This window comes from Ornithorhynchus anatinus, chromosome 2, assembly GCF_004115215.2.
Source record: "Ornithorhynchus anatinus isolate Pmale09 chromosome 2, mOrnAna1.pri.v4, whole genome shotgun sequence".
Classification (NCBI taxonomy): domain Eukaryota; kingdom Metazoa; phylum Chordata; class Mammalia; order Monotremata; family Ornithorhynchidae; genus Ornithorhynchus; species Ornithorhynchus anatinus.
Window position 1 is genome coordinate 57,573,068 of NC_041729.1, and position 22,241 is coordinate 57,595,308.

Below are 22,241 nucleotides of genomic sequence, written 5' to 3' on the forward strand. Positions count from 1 at the left end.
GTTCAGGCTCATATCTCCTCCGGCCTCCAAGGCGTCTCTACCTGGATGTCTGCCTGCCACCTAAAACTCAACATGACCAAAACTGAGCTCCTCATCTTCCCTCCAAAGCCCTGTCCTCTCCCTGACTTCCCTATCACTGTGGATGATACGACCATCCTTCCCGTCTCTCAGGCCCGCAACCTCGGTGTCATCTTTGACTTGGCTCTCTCGTTCACCCCACACATCCAATCTATCACCAAAACCTGCCGGTCTCACCTTTACAATATCGCCAAGATCTGCCCTTTCCTCTCTACCCAAACAGCTACCTTACTGCTACAAGCTCTCGTAATATCCCGGCTAGATTACTTTGTCAGCCTTCTCTCTGATCTCCCTTCCTCCTCTCTCTCCCCGCTCCAGTCTATTCTTCACTCCACTGCCTGGCTCATCTTCCTGCAGAAACACTCTGGGCATGTCACTCCCCTTCTTAAAAACCTCCAGTGGTTGCCTATCAACCTCTGCACAAAACAAAAAAAACTTTTCACTCTAGGCTTCAAGGCTTTCCATCACCTTGCCCCTTCCTACCTCTCCTCCCTTCTCTCTTTTTACTGCCCTCCCCGCACGCTCTGCTCCTCTGCCGCCCACCTCCTCACCATACCCCGTTCTCACCTATCCTGCCGTCGACCCCTGGGCCACGTCTTCCCGTGGTCCTGGAACACCCTCCCTCCTCACCTCCAAACTAATTCTCTTCCCCTCTTCAAAACCCTACTTAAAGCTCACCTCCTCCAAGTGGCCTTCCCAGTCTGAGCTCCCCTTTTCCCTCTGCTCCCTCTATCCTCCCTTCACCTCTTCACAGCTAAACCCTCTTCTCCCCCTTTTCCCTCTGCTCCTCCCCCCTCCCGTCCCATCCCCTCAGCACTGTTCTCATCCGCTCAACTGTATATATCTTCATTACCCTTTTTATTTTGTTAGTGAGATGTACATCACCTTGATTCTATTTATTGCCATTGTTCTTGTCTGTCCCTCCCAATTAGACTGTAAGCCCATCAAAGGGCAGGGACTGTCTGTTACCGATTTGTACATTCCAAGCACTTAGTACAGTGCTCTGCACATAGTAAGTGCTCAATAAATACTATTGAATGAATGAAAGAGGTCTGGTTCATACAGGCTGATTGGGTCCCTGCAACTTCAACTTTTTCCATCATTAGTACAAATATAAGCCAATACATTTCATGTCTGGAACTTCAGGAAAAACTATTCCCGGAGTTTGATTCATGACCAATGGTCATCTTGAGCACTCCCAGGTATCTGGGAGTCCTCCCCGTGGTCTCCCTAACTTTGTCTACTAGGCTAAGGCAGGGGAGAACAGGAGGAGAGGGTGGCCTAGATCCTGGATGTTTATCATCTGGGTTTTTCCCCCTTTTCTTCTCTTCCCTAGTGTTAGGATCCGGATAATTCCTTCTAAGACTGAGTGGGGAGCCTATTAATCTCTAGCCTTCATATTCCCAATTCCAGGAGTTGATCCCATACCATGTTGTGGTGTGGTTCAGAGCCTGCACATCACTGGGGCCTGCCAGCAAGTGTCCATCCTTGTCTGCCTCCCTTCTTCTTGTACCCAGTGGAAGGAGGAAAACCCTCTCCCATGCCATTAGCCAGAACTGCATTTCATCCATCTCAGCTAGATGGTTTAATGCAGTGGCAACTGCAGCTTCCTTCCCAACTCCTGTTAGGCCATTTTTCAGGGTACTCTGAGGGAAGCCTGGGAGAGTTGAACTAAGGTCCTCAGCATTGCCTTCTTAAGGGGGACTTCTTCAGCCTCTATGTCAAACTCTTTCAGCCTCTATGTCACACTTTTCCCAGCTGTAAATGGGCTCCAGATAACACACGCTAAAAGCCAGCTATCACAATCCCTGTAGTGCCTCTTCTAAGTCTTTCCACCGTCTGTGGGCGTAAGATCTCCCTGGAGCCCTTGTAGGTTCCCTATAGTGTTGTTATCTTATTCCATAGAGTTTCTTGATTAGAAAAGAGGTCCTCATGGCCTTATCCCCAAATCACCTACACCCTGGGCTTCTTTTTCAGTAAAGGTGAATAAAGCCGCTCCATCTTCATAATTCTAGAGAAGTCATTCCAGCATGGGCTCTCCAACACCCCTACAGAAATCGCTGACTTAATCCAGCTAATTCTGCCCCAGTATAATTCCTCGATGTCTGAGTGGGGAGCCCCCTTCCCATCATCTTGGTAACCACAACTGGGGCAACACTTAAAGTGGGGTGAGCATCATCTGGCTCTTCATCAGATGTCTTCATTATCAACACAGTCACACCCACCTCTGACAATGGTGTCTAACTGGGTCTAGTTGATTTTCCCCAATTTAACTTTCAGGAGAAGTTTAGTTACTTGAACAGCTTCATTTGATGCTTATTCGACTTCTTTAGCAGTTGCCATACTATCAGAAGCAGGTGCTTGAGCCATTAGTAGATTTCTCCTCTCCTAGAAGGAGAACTTTACACATAGTATTTCCACCAGACCCAAGCCCCAAGTTCAGGGTTCAGGTATAACAATATAACAGGGAAACAGCATGGCCTAGTGGCAAGAGCATGAGCTTGGGAGCCAGAGGTCATGGGTTCTAATGCTGGCTCTGCCACTTAACAGCTGTGTGACTATGGGCAAGTCACTTAACTTCTCTGTGCCTCAGTTACCTCATCTGTAAAATAGGGATTGAGTCTGTGAGCACCAAGTGGGTCAACCTGATTACACTGTATCTCAGGGCTTAGAACAGTGCTTGGCACAAAGTAAGTTCTTAACAAACAAATACCATTATTATTATTATATTCCAACACTGAGTGACCTATACCCAGCACTCCATAAGGTCAATAAGAGAACAGAAGAGGAATGAAGTGACCCAGAGAGCCAGCAAACCAAGACATCATAAACACCAGACCATACTGACCAAGGTCCTCAAATCCCATCCTCATCACCATTTGTGTCACGAGCCCCTGGCTCAGTCCTGCCAGGACTTTCCTAGACCAGAGGAATCTCAGTGATACATAGTAGAAGTCAAACCACACCTCTCATCATCAAGGTTACTGTGGAAAGTTTTTTACTTAGCTTTTTCACCATGCAAGGGAGGAACACATACACACACTCACTCCACTCTCCCAAGGGTCCAATACCAGTCACTGGTCAAATTAGTCCACACTGCCAATACTTCTTTCTGCTTTCAAGAGCTACTCTCTTGCTGCTGCATCTCCTACCTCCAGGTACCCTTTCCCGATTCAAAGCAACTGCCTTTTATCTGCCTTTTATCTGCAGCTGTGGTTTTATGTGGCAGTCATTGATTGGTCCAAGCCTGTTACTGGGTAGAACAGGGAGAGAAAGGCACCCCTCCCTCCATCCTCCACCCCCACAGGCCCGCAATCACCTGTCTCAGGTAGAGCTCATCAGTGCTGTCTCAAAGTCTCTGCCTTTTTGTTGTTCATGGGATCACAAATAGTCACCAAAAAGCAGCTTGTGTGGGCTCAGTGTTTAATATAGTTCTTGGCCCATAGTAAGCATTTTGCAAATACCATTATCATTATTATTGTTATCATTATTAGTAGTAGTATTCACTTGAGCTCCAATTGCTATGACCCTCTACAATCTGGTTTTTGCCCTTTTCTGTACTCTGAAACACCTCCCATGGAGGTCTGCAATGATCTCCTTTGGGTTAACTGTAACAGACTTTGCTCTATCCTATTCTACTTTCTTGATTGCCCTTGACACTGCTGATTCCTCCCTTCTCCTAGAATGTCTTTCAGTTTTGCTTTCACTGATGCTAGATTCTCCTGGTCCTCATCGATGCATCGGTGAATCAATCTTCACACCTCACTGACCCTCCTTCATAGTCAACTTGACTTGCTCTCCTTCTTCCTTTTAGTCTTTAACTGTGGGTGCCCGACAGAGATCTGTTTTAGAGCTGAACTGAACTAAACTCCTCATCTTCCCTTCTTAAATCTCGTCCTCCTTTTAATGTTCCCAATATGTTTGACAATACTATCATCCTTGACTCAGTAGCTCAGAGTGTTAGTGTGATCTTTGACTCCACTCTGACTTTCACCTCTCATATCCAGTCTGTCACTAAATCATCCATAATATTTCCCAGATCTGCTCCTTCTTCAACCCTATGGCCTCTCTATTGGCTCACACCCTTTTCAACTCAGAATACTGCATTAACATCCTGACTATTCTTCCTGCTTCTAGCCTTTCCCTTCATCAGTGCAGGGTTTATTTCTCATAGTTCCTGGGGTTTATATACTTACTTTTAAATAATGTAATTGATTGATATGGATATGAAAAGTACAGAATAGTTTGAGTAGTGCTAGTAGTTTCAATGCCCTTTTTAAGGTAAAATATCTACAAAGAAATATCTTTAGCTAAGGACCTGTGCCATCTTTTAAGTCTGCCTTAACAATATTGTGGAAATAACAATAGGACTACAATTTTGGTCATTTATATTTACAGGTAGAAACTAATTTCTGTTGTGAAATAGGGGTTTAGGCCTTCAACTCTTATCTCCCATGTCTTGGACTAGGCCTGGGACATGGGGAATAGAAGCCATTTCTGGGTATTGGGACTGTGAAATTTGCTTTCTCATTTGTAGAAGATTGTCTTCAATTTAAATCCAATAAAAATTTCCCTAAGTTTACCTGGTCTAGGGCAATTATTAATTGGAACAAACCTACACCAAGTGCTTATAAAATGTGTATTTTCATTACATGTTTTGACTAGAGCACATTAAGGAATCAGGGAGCATCCTTCCAACAACATATGTCTATCTGGATAGAACGTGATACAAAGTCAAAGGAAACAGTTTTCTTTGGCAGACAGCACCAGTCAAGGAGTTAGTAGTACCACATGTGTGCTTTTAATGTGGGGTTGGTTTATCCAGAATTCCCTGCCCCGATCAGGAGAACGGAGAACAGTTTTTGATTGGTACAGTAGGAAGGTTCATACTTCGCACTCACTCTGTATGGGAATGGGATAGCATATCGGGCCTTCTTTGAGGCGGACCCTAACAGGGAACACTATCCCAAATGAAAGACACTAAATGTAGTGTTCTGTTTTTCTGTAATGTCACTTGCTGAAAAAATGACTGGTTTGTTGCCTCAGATCAATCATAGTATTTACTGGGCATTTGGTTGCTCACAGCACTAGAATAAGTGCTGGGGAGAACACAGTAGAGTTAGCAGTCATGATTCCTGCCTTAAATCCACCAATCAATAAATGATACTTACTGAGTGCTGACAGTGTGTTAAGCCCTGTATTAAATGCTACGGAGAACATGGCAGAATTAGCAGCAATGATCCCTGCCTTCAGTCAATCAATCAGTCAATCAATCAGTGGTATTTATTGAGCACTGGCTATGTGCAGAGCACTGTACTAAGCACTTAGGAGAGTACAATATAACAGAGTTGGTACATGTGTTCCCTGGCCACAAGGAGCTTTCATCCTAGAGAACCTTATCAATCATATTCATTGAGCTCTTACTGAGTTCAAAGCACAGTTCTAAGCACTTATGAGAGTACGATACAGCAGAGTTGGTAGACTTGTTCCCTTTTTTTAATGGTAAACACCTGCAATATGCCAGGCACTGTACTAATCAGCTAATCAGGTTGGATGTAGTCCATGTCCCACATGGGGCTCACAGTCTTAATCCACATTTTACAGATGATGTAATTGAGGCAGAGTGAAGTTAAGTGACTTTTTCAAGGTCTCACAGCAGACACTTGGCGGAGCCTGAATTAGTACCCAGGTCTTCTGAATCCTAAGCCACCAGCCCACACTCTGTTCCCTGCCCACAGTGAGCTCAATCTAGAGTTTAATACCTATTTGGCCGGGGGGGGGGGGGGGGGGGGGGGGGGGGGGGGGGGGGGGGGGGAGGTTGTCACAGACAGGGAATTAGTCAACTTAAAAGATTCTAGGTCATTTTAACACTGGGTTTGGTCTGGGATTGCTCTGATTCGTTTGCTAAATGATATGGGGCTGAACTCTGACCTGATCTATGCTTTTTTTTCTGTTCCTAAAATGCAAAAAAGTCCAGCTCTCATTTTTCCCTAGGGTTTGGGCTGCTGGACCATCTCTAGGAGGTAGTTGGTACATAGTTAAATGCCCAATAAAACCATTAATTGATTGTTTGATTTTCAGTGATATGAGGAAAGTCCTAGAGATTTACCAGTTTCTAAAATGCCAGCAGTCCAGAGAGCCAGTAGGCCTGAGAAAGGCATGGGAGAGAGCCTTTTAGTGCACTTTCTTCAGACTCTCTGGCTCGGGTGCATTTGCTTCTTTCTACATTCAGGCCGACAGCATGTTCATTGAGATCGTGATCCCAAAACAGAGACAAGGATTAGATTAGGTTGGAACCAAAATGCCTCAGGGACTTTCACTGGAGACTTTCATTTATTCAGCAGTAATAGATGTTTTTTTCCCCTCCAGTTTTTTCCATTATGTTTGGAAATATGTCAGTAGAGAAATAGTATCCCCACGGAGACACCTAGCAGGGAGCAAGAAAAAAGCTCAACTTGTGCGCTGTCTGGGCCATGATTCTCATGACCAATTCTCTTCTTGGATGATAATGTCAACAAATGGACTGAGGTAGGCCACAAAAAGTCCTGGAAGGTGATCACTCGCATGAGGCCACTACCTTGCTGAGGTTTCTGGTTGCCAGTCTGGAGCAAGATGACTAACCCTTTGCAGTGACCAAGTCAGGGGTCTCCACTGGGGTCTTTCCAAGGGACACAGGTATCTATATGCAGTCATTAGGAGGGCCACAAATGGATGAGCACAATAATTTGTATGTCATTTAGGTAGATCATATTAAATATTCTCTACCAGTTCTCATGGCAAATTTTTGATTCTACTTCTAAATGGTGTTGATTCTCAATTTCCTCAGTTTCCAAGTCACCTACCTCTGACTTGGATCCTTTACAATGTGAATGTCGGCAAAAAGTGGAAATTCACACAGAGCAGACAAGGGCCACCATAAAGATTTTCAGGGACACCGATGAAGGAAAAGACTGGGTACCGTGACATAAGTCTCAGGACACACTTCTCCAGATGTTCCACTCCTCAGCATTCATGGCATGAAAAGGCATGCAGGGTGGGGTTGTGGGTGAGGGTAGCTGGAGACTTAAAATCCCAGGAGCCTCTGGGGCATGTGTCCATTAGATTGTAACCTTCTAGAGTACAGGGAATGTGTGTCTCGTTTCTCTTAACTACGTACTACAAGTGCTTTGTACTCAGTAAGTGTTCAGACAGTGAGTGCTACTATTCATTGATTAACTGGGATTAGAGCACCCAAAGCTTCTGGTGAGAGTGTTCCAGGTTGCCAATATGGACACTGAAGTGTTGTGAGAGCAATACCAGATATTAATTTTAAGGTTTTTTATTTTGGTATTTGTTAAGTGCTTACTATGTGCAGAGCACTGTGCTGGGGTAGATTTACAGGATAATCAGGTTGTCCAACATAAGGCTCACAGTCTTAATCCCCATTTTACAGATGAGGTAACTGAGGTACAGAGAAGTTAAGTGACTTGCCCACAGTCACACAGCTGACAAGTGGAAGAGGTGGGATTCAAACCCATGGCCTCTGACTCCCAAGCCTGTGCTCTTTCCACTGAGCCACGCTGCTTCAAGCTTTGTACTAAGTAGATACAAGATGATCAGGGTGAATACATCCCCTGCCCCTCATGAGACTCACAGTCTAAGTAATAGGGAGAACAAGTATTGAATCTCCATTTTACAGAGGAGGAAACTGAGACACAAAGAAATAGGTCACACGGAAGGCAAGTGGCAGAGTTGGGATTAGAACTCATCTCCTCTGATTCCCAGCTCTTTCCGCTAGGTCCTGTTGTTAACTAGATAATAGCTCACTGTGAAAGGAGGTTGATCTGCAGTCCTTGGGGAAGTAAGGCCAATGAAGAAACGTCCCCAGGCCCTCAGATAGCCACCTTGGATGCCCCAATAATAGTCCTGTCTTTTCCGCTGTTGGCCAACTCCACTGGGGCACTGGGGAAGTATTCCTCAGAACTGTTTCAGCTGGATTCCCAGTTTTACTCCTCCTGGGTTTCTGATAAGACCTGATAGTTTCTAGATAGGGCTAAAAAGATCCAAAATGGTGAATTACTGGCTTGTGAGCTCTTAGAAGCCATATCTCTCCAATATCCATCTCCCTAAAATCCCTGCCCCATTTCACCCCCTGCTCAAAGTTGAAAGTTGACACTGATGGTAAGCACTCAAAGCCAAACTGATTCTCTTCCCCTCTTCAAAACCCTACTTAAAACTCACCTCCTCCAAGAGGCCTTCCCAGACTGAGCTCCTCTTCTCCCTCTACTCCCTCTGCCACCCCCGCTTTACCTCTCCGCAGCTAAACCCTCTTTTTCCCCTTTTCCCTCTGCTCCTCCACCTCTCCCTTCCCTTCCCCACAGCACTGTACTCGTCCGCTCAACTGTATATATTTCCATTGCCCTACTTATTTTGTTAATGAATTGTACATCACCTTGATTCTATTTAGTTGCCATTGTTTTTATGAGATGTTCTTCCCCTTGACTCTATTTATTGCCATTGTTCTTGTCTGTCCATCTCCCCCGATTAGACTGTAAGCCCGTCAAACGGCAGGGACTGTCTCTATCTGTTGCCAACTTGTTCATCCCAAGCGCTTAGTACAGTGCTCTGCACATAGTAAGTGCTCAATAAATATTATTGAATGAATGAATGAATGAAAGCTTAGGACCTTCTAGAGAATAAGAGCAATAGTTTAGAGTTACCCCTCATACCTCAGATAAATTGAATGGAAAGAGAAGGAAGAAACAAAATTAGGAGGAAATGAGGTGGAAAGTTGGAAAAGAGCAGAATTGAGATACTTAAGATGCTCTGTCCCAATCAGAAAGCTGCCTTAGTTTAGTAAGATAGTGAAAGTTTAAAGAGGTGAAAAGTTTGGTTGCTAATCCACATCTGCTGTCCCAGCTCAAACCAGATAGGTAGGTTCTTTAAGCTATCTTCAGTCTACTTCCAGCCATGGGGAAAGGGATAGTAGGGAGGACAGGCTGGCACTCTGTTGCACAGGCAAGAGGCTCCCAAGGTATGAGATGGAGAGCCCCTGGTGAGGGGCAGCCTACCCTGACAGGGGCCTGGGAAGCCATATCCCAGGAAGCTGGAGGAGGAGGGAGGCCTAGTGGAAAATTCACAGGCCTAGAAGTCAGAGAACCTGGGTTCTAACCCTGGGTATGCCACTCATCTGTTATGTGACCTTGGATGAGTCACTTCACTTCTCCATACTTCAGGTTCCTCATCTGTAAAATGGGGATTCAATACCTGTTCTCCCTTCTACTTAGGCTGCAAACCTCATATGGTGCAGCAACTGTGTCTGACCTGATTAAGTTATATCTTCCATCTGGAATAAAGGGTGCCCCCTCCCCACAGCAGACTCTCTCTGCTGCTTGCCAGAGACTCCACAACTGTCTCTCTCTGATGTATTAAGAGCAGATGCTCTGGGTTGAAACAAATATTAGGAGAAAACGCAGAGATGGGAAAGAAATGAAATGCATTTTGATGCTCAAGCTAAGGTGGAGAGAGACACAGCTGCTTGGCGGGCAAGTTTATGGGAGCCCACGTGATACACTGTAGCCAGTCCCAGGATGAATAATTTACATCTATGCCCACAGAGCAGGAAAATATGGAACGTCATCCTTCCTTGTGGAATCACCATCCTTCATTTCAGACCGCGATTTCACCAAAAATGGGATGTTTGATGTAATCTACTTAAACAGTTTCATTGGCATTGGATTAAACCTTGATTTAAGGAGGTATTTTATTAATAGAAAGAAGATGTGTTACTTTTAAATCACAGAGAAGGCAATGAGTAAACAAATAAAAAATTCATTAGAGGCAGGCCGCTTGGCTTAGATGAAAGTTTTACAACCGAGCTAAGGTTTCAAATGCCTAGAATCCAGTCACTGGGTCATTAGCCCAGAAGCTGCAGAACTGAAAAAATAAAGCATTATTACCAGTAACTTTTGTGTTACCGATGTTCAAGGACTTAAAAATTAGTTGAACAGTTTAACAGAATGCTCAGTTATAACGGCCATTGCCACATCACATCTTGTAAAAGTAATGAAAACTCAGCAAGTGAGTTGGGGCTTATGGTGTTTCTCTCCCTCCTGTTGGGGATGGGAAGGAAAGAGAGTGGCTTAGGGGAAAGTATAAATAGCATTTTAAAATGGTATTTGGGTCTTGTAACAGACTGATATTCTGATGCACAGGGAAAAAGTCCCCATTTTGTTGCTGAGCCTCAATCCACTTTTTTTTATCACCTAACACTAGCTCATTTTTAATTTGGGTCTGTCTACCAACCATATTTATTGTGAACTTACTGTGTGCAGCGCTTTGTACTAAGCACTTGGGAGAGCACAATCTAGCAGAGTCAGTAGACATGTTCCCTGGCCACAATGAGCTAAGGTTGCTCTCCCAGTTTAAAAATTATACTCATTAGAAACAACAGTGTGTAAATCCACCCTTCTGAAATGAATGATGGTTGCTCTAAATCTTATGCTATTTGTATAAATCCCAACATACAGAACAACATAATAATTGAGGTTTTTTAAGCATTACTACATGTCGAACACTGTACTGAGCACTGGGGTATTCACAAGATAATCAGTTCCTAGATGGGGGTCACCATTTAAGTAAGACGGTGGACCAGTAAAATCCCCATTTTACAGATGAGGAAACTGAGGCATAAAGAAGTTATGTACTTACCCAAAATCACAGAGCAGACAAGTGGCAGAGCTGGGATTAGAAATCAGGTCCAATGACTACCAGGCCTGTGTTCTTTCCTCTAGGCCATGCTGCTTCTCTATAGGTGTAGATTTGATATGTGTATAAACCAAAATTCCTTAGAATGTGAGAAATGCTATCCAAGTAAAGGGCCAGACATAAATAGAACATTTGACATGTTACCACGGTCAGCTTCTGGTGACCACAGGAATGCTTTGACCAACCACCTTAACTGTTGACCACTGTAGTTGAGGACTTTCCTCTTGGGTTCTGTCAACATTGGATCTTGATAAGTTAAATCTAAGCCACCTGAAAAAAGGGCAAATCAAATAACTTCTTTCAGGTCAGCCCCAGGGGGCTTGATGCCGGCTGCATATAATCCGATTCCTAGTTCCCTGTTCCAAATATCTGCTTTGATTTAGTCACTTTAATGCACAAACTACATCGTACAGGCCTGACAAAAAAATTGAAATATGATAGATTATGCTGGCCAGTTTGAGTGAAATAGGCACCTCCTGCCCCCTTACACATTTATTTATATTATGAATATATATTAATATTGAATATGTATGCATATAAATTTATACACGTATGCATAATGAGTCATATATATGTATAATGATATATTTATATAGAGATATATCGATCTATATGTACAGAGGCACTACTATGCACATTTAGATATGGTAATGTTAATAATAATAATTGTGGTGTTTGTTAAGCGTTTACTACGTCAGGCACTGTACTAAACAATGGGGTAGATTCAAGATATTTGGGTCAGACACAATCCCTGTCCCACATAAGGCTCACAGTCTTAATCCCCATTTTACAGATGAGGTAACTGAGGCACAGAGAAGTGAAGTGATTTGCCCAAGATCACACAACAGACAAGTGGTGGGGCCCAAAGGAGAACCAAAGTCCTTTGACTCCCAGGCCTGTGTCCACTAGGCCACACTGCTTCTCTATAGATAAATGCCCTCCCCGCCACTACACACCTACACACACACAACACACACACATACTCTGTCTCTCTCCTCCCCCCACCCCTGCTATGGGGGTGCTCTCTGGCACTAACCTTTCCTGGCCAGAACCACCCAGCGCCTCCTGGGGTACACACTGGAGCCAGGGACAGGGAGTAGAGAACAGGGCAACCTGCTCCTGTCTCTTCATTCTTAATAATCAATGTGGTATTGAAATGCTTACTCTATGCCAAGTACTGTGCCTTTTAAGCACTGGGGGAGAAATTGATCTGGTTATCTTGCACTTGGATCTGTGACCTTGGGGTATATGACCTTCACCCAATCTCCACAACACATATTTAAGTCTCTTTAAGTTACATATTATAAATTATTTATTCATATTAATATCCATCTTTCCCTGTAGACTGTACGCTTGTTATGGACAGCGAACATGTCTATCGACTCTTTTGTATTGTACTCACCCAAGAGCTTAGCTCATGACTCTGCATATAGCAAGAGCTCAATAAATGCCATTGATTGATTGATATGAATATATATGTATACATATTCAGTTGTTCAATTAATTATTTACTCAGAATCCTTCTGATACTTCATTGCAGCATATTCGTTCCACTTCCTAACCTAATCTTCCATTCCTATTTCATATATGTATGGTAAATCTGCCTACTCCATTAAATTGCAAGGCTTTCAGGGGTAGAGATCATGCCTGTAGCTCCTGTTGCATTTTCCCAGAGCTCTTGCACATTCAAGAAAAACTACTACTCCTCCTAATAATAACGACGGTATTTGTTAAGCACTTACTATGTGCCAAGCAGTGTTCTAAGCGTTAGGTTAGATACAAGATGAATCCCGACTTGGCCACTTGTCAGCTGTGTGACTTTGGGCAAGTCACTTAACTTCTCGGTGCCTCAGTTACCTCATCTGTAAAATGGGGATTAAGACTGTGAGTCCCACTGGGACAACCTGATTCCCCTGTGTCTACCCCAGCGCTTAGAACAGTGCTCGGCACATAGTAAGCGCTTAACAAATACCAACATTATTACAAGGTAATCAGGTTGTCCAACATGGGGCTCACGGTCTTAATCCCCATTTTGCAGATGAGGTAACTGAAGCACAGAGAAGTGAAGTTACTTGCCCAAAGTCACGCAGCTGACAAGCGGTGGAGGCAGGATTAAAACCCACAATTTCTAGCTCCCAAGCCCCTGCTCTTTCCTCTAAATCACACATTACTCTTCCTATCATTATTATGGCCACTCTTGCCATTAGTATTATTGCAACAACATGGCCAGATTAACACAGGGACAAACAGGGCTTAAACCAGGGCCTCAGTTTACAAGGGCTTCAGCCAACCCCCCATATCACATCCCCTAGGCCTTAACAATAGCCTTATGAAGTGGGTGTTCTTGAAATAGCAGCAAGGCAGTTCTTGCTGGCATGTCTGCCTCTTAAAAGGGATGCTGCCCTTTAAACTGCAGGGAGTTGGTAATATGAGAGAAGAGCTTGCATTTCCCCTGGTGCTTCTTTAAAATCCCCATTGTCTCAGCCTTCTCCGAGCACAAAAGACCCACTAAACACTGGTATGTTAATTATTAGAGAAGCAGTGAGGCCTAGTGGAAAGAGCACAGGCTGGAGAGTCAGAGGACAAGTGTTCTAATCCTTGCTCTGCCACATGTCTGCTGTATGACCTTGGGCAAGGCAGTTCACCTCTCTGGGTCTCATCTGTAAAATGGGAATTAAGACTGCGAGCCCCATGAGGGACAGGGACTGTGTCCAACCTGAGTACCTTGTCTCTAACCCAGCGCTTAAAACAGTGCTTGGTACATAGTAAGTGATTAATGCCACACATTATTATTGCCCTACCTCTAGTTCTCAATCTCAATGCCTCCAGGAGAATTTTGTTTCATTCTTAGTTGGGAGAGATCACTAAATTGATAGTTTTTATAATAATAATAATAGTGGCATCTGATGAGAGCTTACTATGTGCCAGGGACTGTACTAAGTCCTGGGGTGGATATAAGCAAATCGGGATGGACACATCCTTGTCCCATATGGGGTTCATAGTCTCAATCCCCATTTTATAGATGAGGTAACTGAGTCACAGAGAAATTAAATGACTTGCTCAAGATCAAATAGCAGACATGTGGCAGAGTCCGGATTAGAACCCATGACCCTCTGACTACCAGGCCCGTGCCCTATCCACTAGCATTTGGTAAGCGCTTACCAGACATCCAGCACTTTTCTAAGCACTGGGGTAGATGCAAATTAATTAGGTTGGTCACAGTCCCCATCCCACATGGAGCTCACAGTTAGAGTAGGAGGGAGAATAGGTATTGAATCCTCATTTTACAGATGAGGAAATTGGTGCAAAGAAAAGATAAGTGACTTGCCCAAAGTCACACAGCAGGCAAGTAGTGGAGCTAGGATTAGAATCCAGGTCCTTTGGATCCCAGGCCTGAGAATTTTCTGCTAGGCTATGCTACTTCCCTAAAATGACAGTTTGGCAAAGTGTGTTTGATGTTTCAAAGGCAGTTTGGAGACTATGTGGGGAATCCGATGTCTCCATTGTGCAAAGGTAAATGTTTTGTGTGCACACCATGTGGGTGTTTCCCCACTGCAATAAGGAGGGTCACTAGGAATGGGGGAAAAAGAGGCACTCCCCACTACCCCTCTTCTTATTGGCCCATCACCCCAAAATGACCTTCACTTTCAAAAGTGCAAGTTAAAACTCCGGATGTGGGGAAAGGAGAGGCAAATCAGAAAATGCCACCAGATCACGGGATCTTGATGAAGAAGATCTCCAGGATCTTGGTGGGGAAGATCCTTCTGAACACTCTTTACTTCCCCTCCTCCCACTTCTCCTCCCCCACCAAGGTCTTTCAGACCCTGCTCCAAGCCACATTCAGTTCTATATCTCCGCTGCCAAACTGTTTAGTAGGGCTGTAATGACATCTTTGAGAGTTGCAGTGTGGCCTAGTGGATAGAGTACGGGCCTGGGAGTCAGAAAGATCTGAGTTCTAGTCCTGACTCTACCTTGTGTCTGCTGTGTGACCTTGGGCAAGTCACTTAACCTTTCTGTGCCTCAGTTACCTCAACTGTAAAACAGGGATTGATTGTGAGCTTCTTGTGAAACAAGGACTGTGTTCAACCTAATTAGCTTGTATCTGCCCCAGTGCTTAGTTATGTTCCTGGCACAGAGTAAACACTTCAAAAAACACCATTATTTTAAAAGTACTTAACAAATATCATTACTACTATTATTATTATTATTATTTGAAGGTAGTGGTGGAGTATTAGGTGGCCTGGCCTAGACCCTAATGAATTTGGCCCTGATTATGAATGTTCCAGAATTTGAATCATCCCAGCTAAACTGGTCAGTCTATCTAGCACGGACTCCTGGTCGCTCTTGCTCATTGTAAGTCCTTGTTTTCCATCTAGGCTGGAGCATGCCTAGCTCACGACCCTTCTAGGTCCCAAAACATTCTGATACATTCAGTAAACATGCTGCAGAATGCTAAGGAATTTTAACCTCTCATTACGTCTCCTTTTCCCCATCCATCCCCTCAATCCAATCTTTCAATCAGTCAATCTCAATCTTTCTCCCACCACTTCCAGGGCCTGACTATCCCCATTATCAGCAAGAATACCATGTCCAGGGTACTTAAAAGAGTACCATCCAAAAAAAAAAAATTCAGAGAACAAGAAACTAATATGAGGAACTCAAGCTTTCACTTGAGTTTGATGAGGGTGGAGTGGTGAGATGTGGTCAGAAAGAGTATTTTCCCAACTGTCACTGATCATGCAGGAAAACATTTGACATAAAGACCTCAGAGCCATGGAAGATGAATCAGTGGAACTTGAACTACTATTTTCACAGTTCTGGCATGGCTACATTTGTTTCTAGAACTGATGGTGCCCCAGCAGCTGAAGTGAAGAAAGAACAGGCAATTTCCCAAAATGAGAACTGGGTGAAAACATCAGCGTGATCAAAATGGCATGTCTTCTTCCCTCCTGAGGAAAACATAGTGAAACTGTGAGCATTTTTGCTCCTCAGTAAAGTTCTGAGCTCTGATAGGATACATAAATAACAAGTATAGATCCAGTTTCTTGGTGGAAGGAGCCTCTAATAGACAATTCCTAACCAAAGGGGACTAGAATTCACACCAACAAAGGAAAGGAACAATGTGATGGAAAAATGAATGATTTTCAGGTGGAAAGAAGACAGAAAGATTTCGACCAAGAGCTGATGGTGGAGTCACCAGACACTGTATGAGTCGTGATCGTGATAATCCAAGAACGAGAACTTGAGGCAAGGAAATGATTTGAGACAGTGGTTTGTGCAACATGACACATACTTTGTTGACCCAGCCAGCTGTAGTCCTATGGGGGTATAGAGTGCCACAAGCAAATAGATAGGCAGGGGTGCAGCCTGCTGAGAAGGGAAGGTAAAGGTTTTTGATCCTCAGAAACCACTTACTCCTGAAGTGCCAATACCATGCCTTAATGTCACAGGGTTATTCCATCAATCCTTGACCTTTCATCCTCTCAGCTCAGAAGGGAAAACACAGCTTCACTGTTGCATGATAATGTACCTACTCGGATGTGCACTTTTAATATTTCATTTAGCATCAAAACTTAGGTTGTATTTCATGCCCAACCCCTAAACTGTATTTCATCCTGGATGATTCTAGATTGATCAAAACAGAACTCACTCAAGATATATCTTCTTCTAGTTTCCGATATTATTTTAATAAATTCATCTTCAAATAACCAGAGGGTGGAATGCACCAGGATCTCCCTTCAGAAAATATGGTCAGAGAAGGAATTGAAAATACCTTTAGAATATGATGCAGAACTTATGTTTTTAGGCTGGCCAACCTATTCAAGTAGGTAGATTTGGTGCCTTGCTGATCTTTAATATTTTGAGATGATCCCCAATGATTTCCAAATGATTTTTCAAGGATACGTGCACTCCCTGAGAGCTCCAATAGTGTAAGATTCAGGTGCTGTTAATTGGATGATGACATAAGAAACAATATTCTTGCTGATTAGAGCAACTAAGAAAATACTTGGCTGTAGAGAAGCAAGATTAGTTGAATAGGTGAGATCAGGTGGTACTCTATTTGTTAGCCTAAATTCAATTTTTGTGATAGAGTTGATACACTTCAGTGTTATTCAGTAGATTTGTTTGACTACTTCAGACCAGTGTCCCTTTTTCTTTCCTGTAAATTCTCTCTTTTTGTTTTTGAAGCTGCAGGCCCCTAATTCCCTCACATAAACAGGGCAAGAAGAGAAAGAAAAAGCATGGAAAGAAATTCAGGGGAATAGTCAAGGAACAGAAGCTACTATTAAAGTTTTTAGACCCATGCAGAAAGATAAAGAAAATGTTTACATAGGGCTTTTATTATATTGCCCCTTTTTAATGCTAATAAAACTAGATAGTAAAAGTGGCAATTGTAGATGTGTTGGGTAAATATAGTTATCAAAATTTCCCATTATCAGTTTATTAGTGCGTTTCTGGTTAGAATACTCAGTATTCAAGTTCTCAGAAGGTAGAAAAGTATGAGAAATATTCCCAAGCTTGTTCTACTGATTATAACCTTACCTGTGACTCCTGGAATTTTCATGTTCCTGCAGTTTCCTCCTGTTCAAGGTGAGATCACAGATGAAGTAGTATTATTTAAAACTTTTTCAAGCAGGTCTTGCAGGAGAATTTCAGGGAAATAACTTCAAAATCCATAGTGCAAAATGTTTAGTCTTGTCTACACTTCCCAGAAGCTCCTGGGACATTCTCGGTAAAGTTTGGAGAAGCATCACTTAATTTTCCCTGTTGCGCTATGCTTTGCCTGTCTGCTCTTCTGGAACCTGACCAGAAGAAATTCCACAAGGAGATTTAAATTTTTTAATTTTAGTGGTATTTTTTAAGTGATTTCTATGTACCGGACACTGTACTAAGGATTGGAGTCAATATAAGATAATCAGGTTGGACACAGTCCATATCCCACATGGGGCTCAGAATCTTAATTCCCATTTTACAGGTGAAGTAACTGAGTCACAGAGCAGGCAAGTAACTTGCCCAAGATCACCCAGCAGACATGTGGAGGGAATGGGCCTACCAACTCTGTTGTATTGTACTCTCCCAAGCACTTAGTACAGTGTTCTGCACACAGTAAGTGCTCAATAAATACAACTGATTGGTTGATTGATGTGGAGGAGCCAGAATTAGAATCCAGATCCTCTCACTCCCAACCTATGCTCGTTCCACTAGGCCATGCTGCTTCTCTAAGCAGATATTTCACTCTGCATAAAGTTACACTTAGAATAAAAACGAAGGTGGGGTGAGATAATTTGGGGCTATGAATCTAAAACCTTTTCCATCCACTTTTTTCAAGCAAAGTCCTATGGTACAGGTGTGGTAAAGCATATGGTGAGTGGCTTCTTGTAATCAGCGATTCAAGTTTGCACATGAAAATTGAAACCTCAGTGCCTCTAAACATCAATGAATAATGCTTAGTCTTTCTATTTTCTATTTGCTCTTCCAATTTGTATTATTGATTTAATATGGAGCTTGGCTATTATCCTGCTTGGAAATTGTGTCAGGCCATGCAGGGAACATGCAGACTAACTTTGTTGTATTCTACTCTCTCAAGATCTTAGTACGGTACTCCGCACACAGTAAGCACTCAATGAATGTCATTGATTGATTATTGGGGCCTTCACGGAACTATCAGGTAGATTCTGGCTGAAGATTCTAGTCCTACATCTGAACATAGATTGGCCAGTTCTGGTCGTAGGTTGGTTTTAAACAAATAAATGACCACAATCACATGGTGCAAAATCTTCTGATTTTAGTATTTGCCAAGGCATAAAGAAAAGCCTTACTTTACTAGGAAGTTCCTGTGCGCATGGGAGAGATAACGTTGTACCCGATATTGTCCTGGGTCTTTATTTTTTCCCTTTTTCCTTGGAGATAATTGATAATATGATAGTTTGTTGCAATAAAATTCTGGTTTCTTGAGAGTCATTTAAAAAAATTTCTATCACCACCTCTGGAAGTTCTAAGTACATTTGTGTGAATGTTTGTTGGTGTTTGTGTGTGCTTTTCTCTAGTGTTTTTGCTTGCACTTTGCTGAGCTGGCAAGTTGCATGCCCTACAATATCATCGGTGACTGATGGAGAATGCAACGGTTCCTTACTCTTCAGACCTCTTATCCTCCACAATTTGGTTGGTTCAGGTTTCACCCTTGGGCTTTGGGAGTCTCTTCTTCTTAATAGGATCTGCCTCCTTTCCCTGAGCACAGTCCTAATTCTGAAGGTCGGAAGAAGTTTATAACTTGGAAGTTGCTCACTGAGCATGCAGTTTGCTTAGATTCGTGAACCAGACCATTTGAGTTGGTTAGTGGTTTGCTCTACAGATGCCGGCCAAGGGTAAGAGAAGTCTCCCTCTTTTACTACCATCCTTAGGCTAGACAGGAAAGCACTTCCAGCCCACCATTATCGACTTTAACTTCTTTATCTCCCCAGCAGGTTGGTTCTGCTACTGAAACGTCATTCATTCCATTGTGATAATTTGCTTTGTGGTTTGGAGGCACCGCATCACACCAAATCCCCTTCTAGAGGGTGAGGGCATCTGTTTGGTGTTAAAGCTTTGCTCATTAGCTTGGGCTTCTATATGTCATTTTTCCTTTTCCAGTAAGGGTTCCAGAAGGGTGATTAGCATGCAGCACACTAGGTGAGTCTTGGCTTGTCACAGGAGAATCATAAAATGTGCCAGGAGAACAACTGTTCTCTTTCAATAGAAAACAAACATTTCCCATGGAATGCAAATACAATTAATGAGAGCACTCAAGTTTCACCAATTATTCCAGGGCTGACACACTGACTGAGCTAAGGGGTGAGTTGTACTTTTGAAGCCAACCAAGTATCAAGGTGAATCTCAGTAAAACTCCATAATGAGAATTTCTCTCCCTTCTAATGGTTTGGAAAATGTTGCAGTGGCTTTAAGACTCTCATTCCACTCCCCCAAACAAAAAGTTCTTTCTGCCAGAAAAAGGAGGAAAAAAAAAGAAGCATCTCCTTGGATCTGTTTTTCAACAAAATGAGTACGCTTCTTCTGTGTTCCCAGGAGGTCATTTTCAGAACTGGTTTTTCAGGCTACAGAACTGAAGAGAATATGGCAACAGGAAGCAGAATATATGTGCATATATTCTGCCAGATGTTTTAGGGAATGAGTAAATTAAAGAAGAAAGATATGATGGATGAGTGAGGATGTGCTTCGACTAGAGGCACAAGAAAAAAAGTACATATAATATGTGTGTGTGTGCGTTTGTGTGTGTAGGTGTATGTGTGTGTAAGGGACAGTGCCTGTGTGGATATGCACATGAATTACATTGAACTAAATAAGGATGCATTTCTGATAGGCAGAAAAAGCTTCTAGATCACACTGTAAAGACTCATGGGTGGAATGAACTATTATTGGGTCAGAATGGATGAGGATGTGTGAATTATTACCCTGAGTTGCCAAGAAGTATTCATTAGCCTAAAAATAACTATCATATGTTTCTGCTTTTACAAATCTTTGTATTAGCCCCCTCACCCCCTTTCAGACTTGATCTTGACAACTTCAATTAGAAAAGTTTTTCTTAATTATCTGGGAGAGACAGTTAGGTGGAATTTACATTTCCACGTTCTCTTGGGGATTTCAAATCTTTCCAGGTCGGGGCCTCCTCCATTCTTCTAGGTGGAACAGGGATGGTTTCTGTTGTAAAAAGTCAACCAAAATGAAGGAAATGGCCTGCCTACCATTTCACTCATTGGTGACACCTTAATCGAGTTACTTTCCTAGTTACAGTTTTGGGCCTTGTATACGCACTTCTTTGGAAAGGTAATTTGCTTAAGAATGCCATTCTGCCTTATAAAAGTGAACCTATATACCAGAGATAAGCCTTCTAAATATCTCCTCTTTAATGATTGGGTATTAATACCACCAGAGAATAGTACTTGCAGCTGACCTAGTGAAATGCCATCTAAATCCCTCAGGTGACTCCACGGTGATGTTAGTTTAGAGCAAAGGGAGAAAGGGAGGAATCTTTTCATTCATTTGCCTGAATGTAAAGAGTATTGTTATTCTCAAAGATTACTATGTTTGACTCTGTTCTAAACCACTACTGGTTCCCTCCCGACTGGAGAGCCTCCAGTGTTGGCAGATGACGGGAGATACACATCAGCCCAAAGGTGCTTTCAAAAACTGGCAAAATACAGTCTAAACCTATTACTGGGTCTCCTTAGATAGGTGGCAGGAGTGGGAGCAGATTCCCTTTAATTTGTCTTCAGCAGCACTTTGACCCATACAAAAGACAAGCGAAAGGACTCTGAAAACCAACTTATATATATACCTTTTCAGACTAAGCTTTTATTTTTTTAATATTACAAACCAGTTTTCTTTATTCACAAACCACTGTAGTGATATAAACACTAATTTCTAAAGACAGATATACACATTTTCTGGGTTTGCAGATTTTTTTTTGTGTTTAGAAGTCACTATATTCCACACATGGTATTAATCATTTTTTCCATAATTTATAATATCAGTAGTTATTTATATAAGTGAAAACATTCCCAATATATACTGTAAAAAAAAAATTCCAGACCCTTTTCTTACATCTCAGACATACATTTTAAAATGACTTATTGGAGTGTTGTTGGAGCTTTCTAAACAAAATACTCTGTGTCCTCGGTTGGCTCCCACATCCCTCAAGAATTTCATTTAAACTCCATACAATCACAGGGGTAAGTACATCTCATCAATGGAAATCAAAATTGCAAATAAATTTTGCTATCACCAACATCTTGAGAATTCTATGTGTGATTCTAAAAACAATGTCATTCCCACACTTTCTGTCTGCGGCTTTTCATTTAGAAAACATTTTTTTTTTTTGCCCACCCCCGCTCCCCCCTCCCCCCGCCACGGTGAAAAGCCTCAGTGCTTCAATAAATGTAATTTCTAAAAAATATCATATAGATAGGCTGTTTCTCTCTTTACACATTAGTTCTTGCAGGGTGAGGGAACGAGCATGTCTTATAAATTACACATTATTCCCCCCACTGGTGGAAACAAACGCTACTGTGCCATTTTTGCTGATTGACAGATTTTCTCGCTCTTTTGTTTCTCTTAAAGATAGTCTATTTTCAGTCTTAGATATCAATGCTACAGAAACTTGGTTTTCAAATCTTGTGAAACTTTATTGATGGTTATTGTCCAACTGATCATATTGCATGCACATACGATGACAAAGAGGAAGCCGGATCACAAACACTTTGTTTTTAAAGCAGAGTTGTTATAGCAAGTTGGCAGGTTCACAGCGGTGAGTTGATAACTTACTAAAGGGCACGCCATGGGACATGCCCGTTACACATGAGGATATAACTATCTGCAGGAAAACTGTGACCAGGGCAGTTTCCTGCTTTACTTATTTAAAT

General features: G+C 42.5%; 1 protein-coding gene across 13 annotated transcripts in view; it reads right to left on the reverse strand.

Annotated features, from left to right (window-relative positions):
• Positions 1-21,145: 21,145 nt before the first annotated feature.
• The window catches only part of RBFOX1 (RNA binding fox-1 homolog 1), a 1,878,609-nt gene continuing 1,877,513 nt past the window's right edge, over positions 21,146-22,241 (reverse strand). For all 13 annotated transcript variants that reach the window (XM_029058016.2, XM_029058005.2, XM_029058022.2 and 10 more), the window contains one exon: positions 21,146-22,241. This exon is cut by the window's right edge. The gene's annotated coding sequence lies outside the window, so the exon portion shown is untranslated.